The sequence below is a fragment of the Orcinus orca genome, chromosome 1, assembly GCF_937001465.1.
Source record: "Orcinus orca chromosome 1, mOrcOrc1.1, whole genome shotgun sequence".
Classification (NCBI taxonomy): domain Eukaryota; kingdom Metazoa; phylum Chordata; class Mammalia; order Artiodactyla; family Delphinidae; genus Orcinus; species Orcinus orca.
The window spans coordinates 175513829-175530857 of record NC_064559.1 but is presented as its reverse complement, the minus strand read 5'-3'; positions in this window follow the sequence as shown (position 1 = coordinate 175530857).

Sequence of the window (17029 nt, the reverse complement as noted above, 5' to 3'; positions counted from 1 at the left end):
CTGGGCCGACCTCAACCTAGAGGCCAGCCAAGGGCGAGGAGCGCCGGACCCTCGGCAGCTCGCTCACCTCCAACCCACCTGCCGCCTGGAGGGAGAGGAGTGGACTGTGTGGCCAAGTGCAACGGCCGGGCGCGAGCCACGCGAGGAGCCGCTGTGAAGTGCTAGGCTTGCAGAGCGGAGGAAGAGAGAAAACTCAAAATCGGGGTCCTCTGTAGATTGACCAGACGCGCGACGGTCACAGCGGAGCGAAAGATCTGGCAGAAAGACGCTAGGAAGACACTAGGAAAAAATCGGAAAGTTCCAGTGATGAAAACTCTCCTCACACCACAGCAATGTAGAATAAAGTCGGCGGTCCCCTCCGGAGCCGGGCAAAGTCGCACCAGCCCCCGACTGGACAATGGGGCGCCAAGATCTCACCGCCACGGCGGCTGCAGCCTCCGTGGATATTAAAGGGTTTTAGCACCTTGCATCCTAGGGGGGAAAAAAAAAAACTTTTCTGTGTGATTTCTGGTAGAGTTCTCTGATCCCCTGCCTCCAGTCTAAATTAGGTCTTTTATGTTTTCCTCACTTGGTTCAGTCTTTCTACACCTTCATGTTAATTATAACAAGTTGCACACATATTTTTATATATTTATGTAATGTCTGACTGCCCAACTGACTGTAAACACTATGAGAGCAAAGATCATGTCTATTTTCTTCTCGATAATTTATCCTCTGCCTGACATACAGCAACTTCACCACTAACTCCTCAATAAACAAAACTGAGTTGTAAGCAACGGTATGTTGCTCAGTCAGGAAAATTTATTATTTCAGATTTGCTGACAAACTAATCTCTAAAACGTTAAAATGTTCCAACAACTGTCTTGAGAGTTCCTTCAGTTGCGTTCTCCCTTTAAAATGAGAGAGTTCTAGAGTGTAGTATAAAATAAGGATAAGGGAGTAAATTACTGGAGATGGACATGGGCCAAAGTAGTTTGCTTCTGCTGTAATCTCAGAATTAAAGAGCATAGGCAGTAGAGTCAGAATTGGGTGTAAATCACCCCTGCTACTTGTGTGACGCTAATCATGACTCAAGTCATTTGTAAAAGTGAGCTAGTAATAATGCCTATACGTATAATTTATTAAAAGTAATTCAAATCTAGTGCTTATTCAGTGTAGTAGATAATAAATATGTTTACATCTGTTAATTGATTTATATCTGTAAATATCTAAATGGATTATTGTGAAGTAGCATAATCCCTACTGCCCCTTAAATCTGGTACCACAATTATAGACTTTCATGGCACCCAATCTTTTCTTTCCTAGAACTTATCAGAGTTTATTTGGGGCATGAGTATCCCTTTAATGCCTTTCTCTCTGATTAGATTATGAGCTATGTAAGGGCAGAAAATATTTCTATATAAAGGCCTGTCCCAACACTCACCATAATGCATGCACATGGAAGATGCTCAAAAAACATTTGCTGGGCTTCCCTGGTGGCTCAGTGGTTAAGAGTCCGCCTGCCGATTCAGGGGACAGGGTTCGTGCCCCGGTCCGGGAAGATCCCACATGCCATAAAGCGGCTGGGCCCGTGAGCTATGGCCGCTGAGCCTGCACGTCCGGAGCCTGTGCTCCGCAACGGGAGAGGCCACAACAGTGAGAGGCCCGCGTACCGCCAAAAAAAAAAAAAATTTGCTTTCTGAATCAATGAATACATTACTCTGATTTACTCAACTGCTGGAAAATATAGTTAATAGAGGTTGGGATATATGAAGAAATGTTACTAAATATATTTACTAAGAGTCAAGTTTGATTCTTACAAGTTTGATTTAACTAGGTGATTTTTCCTTATTTGGAAGACATTAAACTTTATAGAAAAGCACAAAGAATAGCACAATCTATGCCCATATACTCACCACTCAGGATTAATAATTATTACTTAATATATCAGAAGTCCACTTTAACCACCTCCATATAGCATCACTGGGAGCAAGTACAACCTGAGTTTGGAGTCCATTTGTAAATTACGTGTGTGTACATATGTAACACTGTTTTGTGTGTATTTCATTTAATTAAATGTTATTACAGCTGCCTACCATCACATTGCTAACTTTCTTTTTCCTGTGCATACTGACACACAGAGGTCTAATTCCTTTAAGTGCTGTAAAATATTCCACCTTAAGACTATATCACATTTGGGCTTCCCTGGTGGTGCAGTGGTTAAGAATCCCCCTGCCAATGCAGGGGACACAGATTCGAGCCCTCGTCTGGAAAGATCCCACATGCCGTGGAGCAGCTAAGCCTGTGAACCACAACTCCTGAGCCTGCACTCTGGAGCCCGCAAGCCACAACTACTGAGCCCATGTGCCACAACTACTGAAACCTGAGTGCCTAGAGCCTGTGCTCTGCAACAAGAGAAGCCACCGCAATGAAAGGCCCATGCACTGCAATGAAGAGCGGCCCCAGCTCGCCACAGCTAGAGAGAGCCCACACGCAGCAACAAAGACCCAAAAGAGCCAAGAATAAATAAATAAATATATTTATTTAAAAAAAAGAGAGAGAATAGCTTCAAGATGGCAGAGGAGTAAGACATGGAGATCAACTTCCTCCCCACAAATACATCAAAAATACATCTACAGGGCTTCCCTGGTGGCGCAGTGGTTGAGAGTCCGCCTGCCGATGCAGGGGACGCGGGTTCATCCCCCAGTCTGGGAAGATCCCACATGCCGCGGAGCGGCTGGGCCCATGAGCCATGGCCACTGAGCCTGCGCATCCAGAGCCTGTGCTCTGCAACGGGAAAAGCCACAACAGTGAGAGGCCTATGTACCGCAAAAAAAAAAAAAAAAAATACATCTACATGTGGAACAGTTCCTACAGAACACCTACTGAACGCTGGCAGAAGACCTCAGATTTCCCAAAAGATGCCCTCAGGCGACTTCCACGCAGAGGTGGGGCCAAATCCAAATCTGAACACCAGGAGCTGTGCTAACAAACAAGAGAAAGGGAAATCTCTCCATGCAGCCTCAGGAGCAGTGGATTAAATCTCTACAATCAAACTGATGTACACTGCATCTGTGGAATACCTGAATAGACAGCAAATCATTCCAAAATTGAGGCATTGGACTTTGGGATCTACTGTACACTTGGGGTTTGCTTTCTGCATCTAATTTGTTTCTGGTTGTATGTTTATCTTAGTTTAGTATTTAAAGCTTATTATCACTGGTAGATTTGTTTATTGATTTGATTACTCTCTTCCTTCTTTTGTTAATATATATATTTTTTTCCTTTTTCTCCTTTTGTGAGTGTGTATGTGTATGCTTCTTTGTATGATTTTGTCTGTAAAACTTTGCTTTTACCCTTTCTCCTAGGCTTCTGTTTGTCTGTGGTTTTTTTTGTTTCTTTGAGTTTTTTTGTATAGTTTTTAGCACTTGTTACCATTGGTGGATTTGTTTTTTGGTTTGCTTGCTCTTTCTTACTTTCTTTTATTACTTTTTTAAAATAATTTTTTGAAATTTTTTATTTTAATAAGTTTATTTTATTTTATTTATTTATTTATTGTTTTTCTCCCTCTTCTTCTGAGCCAGGTGACTGACAGAGTCTTGGTGCTCCAAGTAGGTGTCAGGCCTGAGCCTCTGAGGTGGGAGAGCTGAGTTCAGGACATTGGTCCACCAGAGACCTCACAGCCCCATGTAATATCAAACGGCGAAAGCTCTCTCAGAGATCTCCATCTCAATGCTAAGACCCAGCTCCACTCAATGACCAGCAAGCTACACTGCTGGGCACCTTATGCGAAACAACCAGCACACAGGAACACAACCCCACCCATTAGAAGAGAGGCTGCCTAAAATCATTATAAGTTCACAGACACTTCAAAACACACGACTGGATGCCGTCCGGCCCACCAGAAAGACAAAATCCAGCCTCAACCACCAGAACACAAGCACCAGTCCCCTCCACCAGGAAACCTACACAACACACTGAACCAACCAGAGCCACTGGGGGCAGACACCAAAAACAACGGGAACTACGAACCTGCAGCCTGAGAAATGGAGACCCCAAACACAGTAAGTCAGGCAAAATGAGAAGACAGAGAAATACACAGCAGCTGAAGCAGCAAGGTAAAAACCCACCAGTCCAAACAAATGAAGAGGAAATAGGCAGTCTACCTGAAAAGGAATTCAGAGTAATGATAGTAAACATGATCCAAAATCTTGGAAATAGAATGGAGAAAATACAAGAAATGTTTAACAAGGACCTAGAAGAAATAAAGAGCAAACAAACAATGATGAACAACACAATAAATGAAATTAAAAATTCTCTAGAGGGAATCAATAGCAGAATAACTGAGGCAGAAGAATGGATAAGTGACCTGGAAGATAAGATAATGGAAATAAGTACGGCAGAGCAAAATAAAGAAAAAAGAATGAAAAGAATTGAGGACAGTCTCAGAGACCTCTGGGACAAAATGAAATGCAGAAACATTCGAATTATATAGGTCCCAGAAGACAAAGAGAAAATAAAGCGTCTGAGAAAATATTCGCAAAGATTATAGTTGTAAACTTCCTTAATGTGGGAAATGAAATAGTCAATCAAGTCCAGGAAGCACAGAGAGTCCCATACTGGAAAAATCCAAGGAGAAACACACCAAGACACATATTAATCAAACTATCAAAAATTAAATACAAATAAAAATATTAAAAGCAGCAAGGGAAAAACAACAAACAACATACCAGGGAATCCCCATAAGATTAACAGCTGATCGTTCAGCAGAAACTCTGCAATCCAGAAGGGAGTGGCAGGACATATTTAAAGTGATAAAAGAGAAAAACCTACAACAAAGATTCCTCTACCCAGCAAAGATCACATTCAATTTCAACGGAGAAATTAAAACCTTTACAGAAAAGTAAAAGCTAAGAGGATTCAGCACCACCAAACCAGCTTTAAAACAAATCCTAAAGGAACGTCTCTAGGCAGGAAACACAAAAGAAAGAAAAGGCCTACAATAACAAAACCAAAACAATTAAGAAAATGGTAATAGGAACACACATATTGATAACTACCTTAAATGTAAATGGATTAAATGCTCCAACCAAAAGACATAGACTGGCTGAATGGATACAAAAACAAGACCCATAAATGCTCTCTACAAGAGACCCACTTCAGACCTAGGGACATATACAGACTGAAAGTGAGGGGATGGAAAAAGATATTCCATGCAAATGGAAAACAAAAGAAAGCTGGAGTAGCAATTCTCATATCAGACAAAATAGACTTTAAAATAAGGACTATTACAAGAGACAAAGAAGGACACTATATAATGATCAAAGGATCAATCCAAGAAGAAGATATAAAAATTGTAAGTATTTATGCACCCAACATAGGAGCACCTCAATACTTAAGGCAAGTGCTAACAGCCATAAAAGGGGAAACTGACAGTAACACAATCGTAGTAGGGGACTTTAACACTCCACTTTCACCAATGGATAGATCATCCAAAATGAAAATAAATAAGGAAACATAGGCTTTAAATGATATTTTAAACAAGATGGACTTAATGGATACTTACAGGACACCCCATCCAAAAACAACAGAATACACTTTCTTCTCAAGTGTCCATGGATCATTCTCCAGATAGAACATATCTTGGGTACACAAATCAAGCCTTGGTAAATTTAAGAGACTTGAAATCATATCAAGTATCTTTTCCGACCACAACACTATGAGACTAGATATCAATTACAGGAAAAAATCAGTAGAAAATAAAAACACATGGAGTGTAAACAATACACTACTAAATAACCAAGAGATCACTGAAGAAATCAAAGAGGAAATCAAAAAATACTTAGAAACAAATGACAATGAAAACACGAAGACCCAAATCCTATGGGATGCAGCAAAAGCAGTTCTAAGAGGGAAGTTCATAGCAATACAATCCTACCATAAGAAACAAGAAACATCTTAAATAAACAACCTAAACTTACACCTAAAGCAATTAGAGAAATAAGAACAAAAAACCCCTAAAGTTAGCAGAAGGAAAGAAATCATAAAGATCAGATTAGAAATAAATGAAAAAGAAATGAAGGAAACGATAACAAAGATCAATAAAACTAAAAGCTGGTTCTTTGAGAAGATGAACAAAGTTGGTAAACCACTAGCCAGACTCATCAAGAAAATAAGGGAGAACACTCAGATCAATAGAATTAGAAGTGAAAAAGGAGAAGTAACAACTGACACTGCAGGAATACAAGGATCATGAGAGATTACTATAAGCAACTATATGCCAATAAAGTGGGCAACCTGGAAGAAATGGACAAATTCTTAGAAACACACAACCTCCTGAGACTGAACCAGGAAGAAATAGAAAATATAAACAGACCAATCACAAGCACTGAAATCGAACCTGTGATTAAAAATCTTCCAACAAACAAAAGCCCCAGGACCAGATGGCTTCACAGGCAAATTCTATCAAACATTTAGAGAAGAGCTAACACCTATCCTTCTCAAACTCTTCTAAAATATAACAGAGGGAGGAACACTCCCAGACTCATTCTATGAGGCCACCGTCACACTGATACCAAAACCAGAAAAAGACGTCACAAAAAAAGAAAACTACAACCAATATCACTGATGAACATAGCTGCAAAAATCCTCAACAAAATACTAGCAAACAAAATCCAACAGGACACTAAAACGATCATACGCCGTGATCAAGTAGGGTTTATCCCAGGAATGCAACTCTTCATTATATGCAAAGCAATCAACGTGATACACCATATTAACAAACTGAAGGAGAAAAACCATACGATCATCTCAAAAGATGCAAAAAAAGCTTTTGTCAAAATTCAACACCCATTTAAAAAAAACCCTCCAGGAAGTAGGCATAGAGGGAACTTACCTGAACATAATAAAGGCCATATATAACAAACCCACAGCCAACATCATTCTAGATGGTGAAAAACTGAAACCATTTCCACTAAGATCAGGAACAAGACAAGGTTGCCCACTCTCACCACTCTTATTCAACATAGTTTTGGAAGTTTTAGCCACAGCAATCAGAGAAGAAAAAGAAATAAAAAGAATCCATATCGGAAAAGAAGTAAAACTGTCACTGTATGCATATGACATGATACTATGCATAGAGATTCCCAAAGATGCTACCAGAAATCTACTAGAGTTAATCAATGAATTTGGTAAAGTAGCAGGATACAAAATTAATGCACAGAAATCTCTTGCATTCCTATATACTAATGATGAAAAATCTGAAATAGAAACTAAGGAAACACTCCGATTTACCATTGCAACAAAAAAGAATAAAATACCTAGGAATAAGCCTACCTAAGGAGACAAAACACCTTTATGCAGAAAACTATAAGACACTGATGAAAGAAATTAATGATGATACAAACTGTGTAGAGATATACCATGTTCTTGGAAGAACCAACATTGTGAAAATGACTATACTACTCAAAGCAATCTACAGATTCAATACAATCCCTATCAAACTACCAAAGGCATTTTACACAGAACTAGAACAAAAAATTTCACAATTTGTATGGAAAAACAATAGACCCCGAATAGCCAAAGCATTCTTGAGAAAGAAAAATGGAGCTGGAGGAATCAGGCTCCCTGACTTCACACTATACTACAAAGCTACAGTAATCAAGATAGCATGGTACTGGCACAAAAACAGAAATATAGATCAATGGAACAGGATAGAAAGCCCAGAGATAAACCCACACGCATATGGTCACCTTATATTTGATAAAGGAGGCAAGAATATACAATGGAGAAAAGACAGCCTCTTCAGTAAGTGGAGCTGGGAAAACTGGACAGCTACATGTAAAAGTATGAAATTAGAACACTCCCTAACACCATACACAAAAATAAACTCAAAATGGATTAAAGACCTAAATGTAAGGTCAGACACTATAAAACTCTTAGAGGAAAACATAGAACACTCTATGACATACATCACAGCAAGATCCTTTTTGACCCACCTCCTAGAGAAATGGAAATAAAAACAAAAATAAACAAATGGGACCTAATGAAACTTAAAAGCTTTTGCACAGCAAAGGAAACCATAAACAAGACGAAAAGACAACCCTCAGAATGGGAGAAAATATTTGCAAATGAAGCAACTGACAAAGGATTAATCTCCAAAAGAGCTCATGCAGCTCAATATCCAAAAAACAAGCAACCCAATCCATAAATGGGCAGAAGATCTGAATAGACATTTCTCCAAAGAAGATATACAGATGGCCAACAAACACATGAAAGGATGCTCAACGTCACTAATCATTAGAGAAATGCAAATCAAAACTACAATGAGGTATCACCTCACACCAGTCAGAATGGCCATCATCAAAACATCTACAAAAAATAGGGGCTTCCCTGGTGGTGCAGTGGTTGAGAGTCCGCCTGCCGATGCAGGGGACGCGGGTTCATCCCCCAGTCTGGGAAGATCCCACATGCCGCGGAGCGGCTGGGCCCGTGAGCCATGGCTGCTGAGCCTGCACGTCCGGAGCCTGTGCTCCGCAATGGGAGAGACCACAACAGTGAGAGGCCCGCGTACCGCAAAAAAAAAAAAAAATCTACAAAAAATAAATGCTGGAGAAGGTGTGGAGTAAAGGGAACCCTCTTGCACTGTTGGTGGGAATGTAAACTGATACAACCACTATGGAGAACAGTATGGAGGTTCCTTAAAAATCTAAAATTAGAACTACCATACGACCCAGCCATCCCACTACTGGGCATATACCCTGAGAAAAGCATGATTCAAAAAAAGTCATGTACCACAAGGTTCATTGCAGCTCTGTTTACAATAGCCAGGACATGGAAGCAACCTAAGTGTCCATCGACAGATGAATGGATAAAGAAGATGTGGCATATATATACAATGGAATATTACCCAGCCATAAAAAGAAACGAAATTGAGTTATTTGTAGTGAGGTGGATGGACCTAGAGTCTGGCATACAGAGTGAAGTAAGTCAGAAGGAGAAAAACAAATACCATAAAGTAACACATATATATGGAATTTAAAAAAAAAAAAAAAGCTCATGAGAAACATATGGGCAAGATGGGAATAAAGACACAGACATACTAGAGAATGGACTTCAGGATTTGGGGAGGGGGAAGCATAGCTGGGACAAAGTGAGAGAGTGGCATGGACATATATACACTACCAAACGTAAAATAGTGGGAAGCAGCCGCATAGCACAGAGAGATGAGCTCGGTGCTTTCTGACCACCTAGAGGGGTGGGATAGGGAGGGTGGGATGGAGGGAGACGCAAGAGGGAAGAGATATGGGGACATATGTATATGTATAATTGATTCACTTTGTTACAAAGCAGAAACTAACACACCATTGTAAAGCAATTATATCCAATAAAGGTGTTTAAAAAGAAAAAAATTTCCCCTTGTGTTTAGTGCTGTTGTGTCTTACTTCTTTAGAAACCCTCTCCTATCCCAAAGTATAAATATAAGTGTCTCTTACAAAAAGGTAACTTCTATAATCCAAAACCACACTATTTGTTGTTCAAACTGTTCCAGGTTTGGTCACTGGGAGCTCTTTCCGTGTTTTAAAGAGATAATTGTCAAAGCTGTTTCTTTCCTAGCGTTGATATTAATAAATTTTTTTTCACACGTCAAAAAAAAAAAAAAAAAGAACCTAGGGGCCGGACAGTAATAAAGACACAGACTTACTAGAGAATGGACTTGAGGATACGGGGAGGGGAAAGGGTAAGCTGGGACAAAGTGAAAGAGTGGCATGGACATATATACACTACTAAATATAAAATCGATAGCTAGTGGAAAGCAGTGGCATAGCACAGGGAGATCAGCTAGGTGCTCTGTGTCCACCTAGAAGGGTGGGATAGAGAAGATGGGAGGGAGGGAGATGCAAGAGGGAAGAGATATGGGGATATATATATATGAATAGCTGATTCACTTTGTTAAACAGCAGAAACTAACACACCATTGTAAAGCAATTATACTCCAATAAAGACGTTAAAAAAAATGCAACAAGGGAAAAATGACAAATAACATACAAAGGAACTCCCATAAGGTTAACAGCTGATTTTTCAGCAGAAACTCTACAAGCCAGAAAGGAGTGGCACAATATATTTAAAGTGATGAAAGGGAAGAACCTACAACCAAGACTATTCTACCCAGCAAGGATCTCATTCAGATTCAAGAGAGACATAAAAAGCTTTACAGACAAGAAGAAGCTAAGAGAATTCAGCACCACCAAACCAGCTCTACAACAAATGCTAAAGGAACTTCTCTAAATGGGAAACACAAGTGAAGAAAAGGACCTACAAAAACAAACCCAAAACAATTAAGAAAATGGTAGTAGGAACATACATATCGATAATTACCTTAAATGTCAATGGACTAAATGCTCCAACCAAAAGACACAGGCTCGCTGAATAGATAAAAAAAACAAGACCCATATATATACTGTCTACAAGAGACCCACTTCAGACCTAGGGACACATACAGACTGAAAGTGAGGGGATAGGAAAAGATACTCCATGCAAACAGAAATCAAAAGAAAGCTGGAGTAGAATACTCATATCAGATAAAATAGACTTTAAAATAAAGACTGTTACAAGAGAGAAGGAAGGACACTACATAATGATCAAGGGATCAATCCAAAAAGATATACAACAATTATAAATATATATGCACCCAACATAGGAGCACCTCAATACATAAGACAAATGCTAACAGCTATAAAAGAGGAAATTGACAGTAACACAGTAATAGTGGGGGACTTGAACACCTCACTTACACCAATGGACAGATCATCCAGACAGAAAATTACTAAGGAAACACAAGCTTTAAATGACACAATAGACCACATAGATTTAACTGATATTTATAAGACATTCCATCCCAAAACAGCAGATTACACTTTCTTCTCAAGTGCACACAGAACATTCTCTAGGATAGATCACATCTTGGGTCACAAATCAAGCCTCAGTAAATTTAAGAAAATTGAAATAATATCAAGCATCTTTTCCAACCACAACACTATGAGATTAGAAATATGTTACAGGGGAAAAACTGTAAAAAACACAAACACATGGAAGCTAAACAATATGTTACTAAATAACCAAGAGATCACTGAAGAAATCAAAGAGGAAATAAAAAAATACCTAGAAACAAATGACAATGAAAACACGATGATCCAAAACCTATAGGATGCAGCAAAATCAGTTCTTAGAGGGAAGTTTATAGCAATACAATCCTACCTCAAGAAACAAGAAAAATCTCAAATAAAGCAATCTAACATTACACCTAAAGAAACTAGAGAAAGAAGAACAAACAAAACCCAAAGTTAGTAGAAGGAAAGAAATCATAAAGATCAGAGCAGAAATAAATGAAATAGAAACAAAGAAAACAATAGCACAGATCAATAAAACTAAAAGCTGGTTCTTTGAGAAGATAAACAATTTAGCCAAACTCATCAAGAAAAAGAGGGACAGCACTCAAATCAATAAACTGAAAAAGGAGACGTTTCAATGGACACTGCAGAAATACAAGGCATCATAAGAGACTGCTACAAGCAACTCTATGCCAATAAAATGGACAACCTGGAAGAAATGGACAAATTCTAGAAAGGTATAACCTTCCAAGACTGAACCAGGAAGAAGAAAATATGAACAGACCAGTCACAAGTAATGAAATTGAAACTGTGATTAAAAATCTTCCAACAGGGCTTCCCTGGTGGCACAGTGGTTGAGAGTCCACCTGCCGATGCAGGGGACACGGGTTCGTGCCCCGGTCCAGGAAGATCCCACATGCCTCAGAGTGGCTGGGCCTGTGAGCCATGGCTGCTGAGCCTGCGCGTCCAGAGCCTGTGCTCCACAACGGGAGAGGCCACAACAGTGAGAGGCCCGCGTACCACAAAAAAAAAAAAGAAAATCTTCCAACAAACGAAAGTCCAGGACCAGATGGCTTCACAGGTGAATTCTATCAAACATTTAGAGAAGAGCTAACACCCATCCTTCTCAAACTCTTCCAAAACATTGCAGAGGAAGGAACACTCCCAACTCATTCTACAAGGCCACCATCACCCTGATACCAAAACCAGACAGAGATACTACAAAAAAAGAAAATTACAGACTAATATCACTGATGAATATAGATGCAAAAATCCTCAACAAAATACTAGCAAACAGAATCCAACAACGCACTTAAAGGATCATACACCATGATAAAGTGGGATTTATCCCAGAGATGCAGGGATTCTTCAATATACGCAAATCAATCAGTGTGATACATCATATTAACAAATTGAAGAATAAAAACCATATGATCATCCCAATAGATGCAGAAAAAGCATTTGAGAAAATTCAGCACTCATTTATGGTAAAAACTCTCCAGAAAGTGGGCATAGAGGGAACCTACTTCAACATAATAAAGGCCATATATGACAAACCCACAGCAAACATCATTCTCAATGGTGAAAAACTGAAAGAATTTCCTCTAAGATCAGGAACAAGACAAGGGTGTCCACTCTCACCAGTATTATTCAACATAGTTTTGGAAGTCCTAGCCACGGTAATCAGAGAAGAAAAAGAAATAAAAGGAATACAAATTGGAAAAGAAGAAGTAAAACTGTCACTGTTTGCAGATGCCACGATACTATACATAGAGAATCCTAAAGATGCCACCAGAAAACTATTAGAGCTAATCAATGATTTTGGTAAAGTAGCAGGATACAAAATTAATACACAGAAGTCTCCTGCATTCCTATACACTAACAACGAAAGATCAGAAAGAGGAACTAAGGAAACACTCCCATTCACCATTGCAACAAAAAGAATAAAATACCTAGGAATAAACCTACCTAAGGAGGTAAAAGACCTGTACTCAGAAAACTATAAGACACTGATGTAAGAAATCAAAAATGATACAAACAGATGGAGAGATATACCATGTTCTTCGATTGGAAAAATCAATTTGTCGAAATGATTATACTACCCAAAGCAATCTACAGATTCAATGTAATCCCTATCAAATACCAATGGCATATTTTACAGAACTAGAACAAAAAAATTCTTAAAATTTTTATGGAGACACAAAAGACCCCGAACAGCAAAAGCAATCTTGAGGGAAAAAAATGGAGCTGGAGGAACCAGGCTCCCTGACTTCACACAATACTACCAAGCTGCAGTAATCAAGACAATATGGTACTGGCACAAAAACAGAAATGCAGATCAATGGAACAGGATAGAAAGCGCAGAGATAAACCCACACACCTACGGTCAACTAATCTATGACAAAGGAGGCAAGGATATACAATGGAGAAAAGACAGTCTCTTCAATAAGTGGTGCTGGGAAAACGGAACAGCTACATGTAAAAGAATAAAATTAGAACACTCCCTAACACCATACACAAAAAATGAACTCAAAATGGATTAACGACCTAAATGTAAGACCGGACACTGTAAAACTCTCAGAGGAAAACATAGGAAGAACACTCTATGACATAAATCACAGCAATATCTTTTTTGACCCACCTCCTAGAGTAATGGAAATTAAAACAAAAATAAAGAAATGAGGCCTTATGAAACTTAAAAGCTTTTGCACAGCAAAGGAAACTACAAACAAGACAAAAAGACGGCCCTCAGAATGGGAGAAAATATTTGCAAATGAATCATCGGACAAAGGATTAATCTCCAAAATATATAAACAACTCATGAAGCTCAATATTAAAAAAACAAACAACCCAATCAAAAAATGGGCAGAAGACCTAAATAGACATTTCTCCAAAGAAGACATACAGATGGCCAAGAAGCACATGAAAAGCTGCTCAACATCACTAATTATTAGAGAAATGCAAATCAAAACTACAATGAGGTATCACCTCACACCAGTTAGAATCGGCATCATCAGAAAATCTACAAACAACAAATGCTGGAGAGGGTGGGGAGAAAAGGGAACCCTCTTGCACTGTTGGTGGGAATGTAAATTGACGCAGCCACTATGGAGAACAGTATGGAAGTTCCTTAAAAAACTAAAAATAGAACTACCATATGACCTAGCAATCCATTACTGGGCATATATCCAGAGGAAACCATAATTTAAAAAGACACATGCACCCCAATGTTCACTGCAGCACTATTTACAATAACCAGGTCATGGAAGCAACCTCAATGCCCATCGACAGACGAATGGATAAAGAAGACGTGGTACATATATACAGTGGAGTATTACTCAGCCATAAAAAGAAACGAAACTGAGTTATTTGTAGTGAGGTGGGAGGACCTAGAGACTGTCATACAGAGTGAAGTAAGTCATAAAGAGAAAAACAAATATCGTATACTAACGCATATATGTGGAATCTAGAAAAATGGTACAGATGAACTGGTTTGCAAGGCAGAAATAGAGACACAGATGTAGAGAACAAATATATGGACACCAAGGGGAGTGGTGGTGGTGTGATGAATTGGGAGATTGGGATTGACATATATACACTAATATGTATAAACTAGATAACTAATAAGAACCTGCTCTATGCAATATATATAAATAAAAAATAAAGGTGGCACTAATTTCCTCCATCCACCCCCACCCCCCCCAACACACACACACACATACTAAGGATACATGGGCATACAGCATTTTCAGAAGCTTCCACTTGGCCTTTCCTACTAGAATAACTCTTATACTGCAGGCCAAGGACCCAATGTGGGGTATACTCCAACTGCCAAGTATATCAACTCCAATTACACATTTGAGGACCAGGGAGATGACTAGAAATGCCTGGATGAGTCCTTGTCTCCTGTGGACCCACTGTAGTGAGGAACTTGTCCAGGATTCCATTGATTACCTGACACCCATATGTCCCCACTGTAACATGGAGATCATGATAATACCTCACGTCTCTGGGTATCAATATGAATTCAAACTCTGTGTCCAAAATTCCTCAAAACATCTGGTTATTCCTCTTTTCCCAGTATACAGTTATTCAAATAAATGTTCATAGGTCTCTTTAAAGAATGAGTTGTGGGAATTATTACTGCATATATTTGCTGTGATGTGGCAGGGTCCTTCTTCCTGGGAACTCAGTCACCTTTCAGTCCATAGGTTCCAGGTCTAAAAACTGGCTCAGGCCTAAAACTTGGGCAAAAGATTATTACTTTTAATTGAAGTGATTTCAACTTGTTTTTGTACTTAATTTTATATTCATAATTTTGTGTTTTTTTTCTTAAGATTGCATAGGCTCCTGGCCACACAAAACTTAGGTCTGCCCCTTTCTGAAAAGGAATAAGGAATAATCACTGGAACCATATACAAAAAGAGATCAGGAACAAGATGGTCTAGACCCAAGTCAATGAGCTCCTAGCCCAGGGCTTCTGATATAACCATATCTATCAATTGAATGGGTCCTGAGATCTGGAACATAGGTGAACATACGGGTGGATTAAAGGAGCCCCCAGCCACGTAGATATATAGGAAGTGAACCAAGCAGACAGTCACCTTGTTAAAGTCAGATCAGTTAGTTTAGTTAAGATTCTGCTACAGGTTAAAATGATAATAATACTGACTGGCCTTTATTGAGCACTTTCTATGTGCCACACAATATATCAATACTAAGCATTTCACTATGTTATCTTATGTATCAACCAGATTAACCCTATTTCAGCTATGACAGATGAGGAAACAGGTTTGAAGAGGCTGACCTGTCCAAGATCACATTGGTGCATTATAACTCAAAGCCACATGACTGACTCCAAGCTTTTGCCCTTAATCACCATGTACCACCTCCAAAACATTCTGTGAAAAAACTGTTGTGATATCTCAAAGAGCATAAAAGACTTTTACTCAATTTCCCCTGCTCTGCAGCAACACTTACATCACCTCAACCACACTGTTATTTAAAATTCCACTGCAATTTGAATAATGATGGAGCCATTGCTGTTGTTTAGAAGCCAATCCAAGAGGCCACTAAGATGAGAATCAACACCGTTAGAGAAGTACTATGCCCAGTTTTCACCTATTCACTTCAAGTTCAGTTTTCACAGGCTTGTAGTGGCATTGCGTCTTCAGAAATCTCCATAGTCTCTGTAACAGTGAAGGCTCTCTTTGCTGAAAAGGCAGCCTGAAAATGCTGCCCAGCAGGTGAGAACAGAATGCAGGTCAAGGAGGGATCCAGGGATGAGAAAGAAAGGAAGGAGAGATCATATTAAAGAACGCAGAGACAGTCCTATGTCCAGGAAAAACAAGGATGCTGGCTTCTTGCTATCTCTTGTCTCTTCCCTTCTGCCTGGTATGATTATTAACCAAAAGTTTTAGATCCCAAATCTCTTTTCTTCTGATCATTCAGCCAAAAGCTCCTGCAGTGTATAGCTGTGTTCCTGCTTTGGACTACCAGCGTAACTGCTATTGTTACCAAGGTGTTACTGAACACAAGTTCATGTGCCCAATGCACAGTGAGGCCAAACAAATCAAAATATTGGCGTTTAGAGCAGAGAAAGGTTTACTGTAGTGCCAAGCAAGGAGAACAGGTTGCTGATGCTCAAAAACCCAGATGGTTTGGGGGGAAATTTTTTTATAGGCAAAATTTGGAGTGAGGGTTGCAGGGTGTATGACTTTCTTCTGATTGGTTGGTGATGAGGTAACAGGGCAGTGCTCCAGGAATCATGCTCAGCCTGAAGTTGCCATCCTCCACCTGGGCTGGGGACTTTTAGTTCCTGCAGAAGAACTCAAAGATACTGTTATTTATATCTCTTAAGGAGGAACCAGGATCCTGCTTTAATCACTGCATTATAGTTTCTTTTTTTTAATATTTATTTATTTGGCTGCTGTGCTGGGTCTTAGTTGTAGCATACGGGATCTTCTTTGCCACTTGTGGGATCTTCATTTCAGCATGCAGGATCTTTAGTTGCGGCATGTGGGATCTTTAGTTGCAGCATGCAGGATTAGTTCCATGACCAGGGATAGAACCCAGGCCCCCTGCATTGGGAACATGGAGTCTTAACCACTGGACCTCCAGGGAAGTCCCTAAAATATTTTTTTAACTTGGTTAATTCTCTG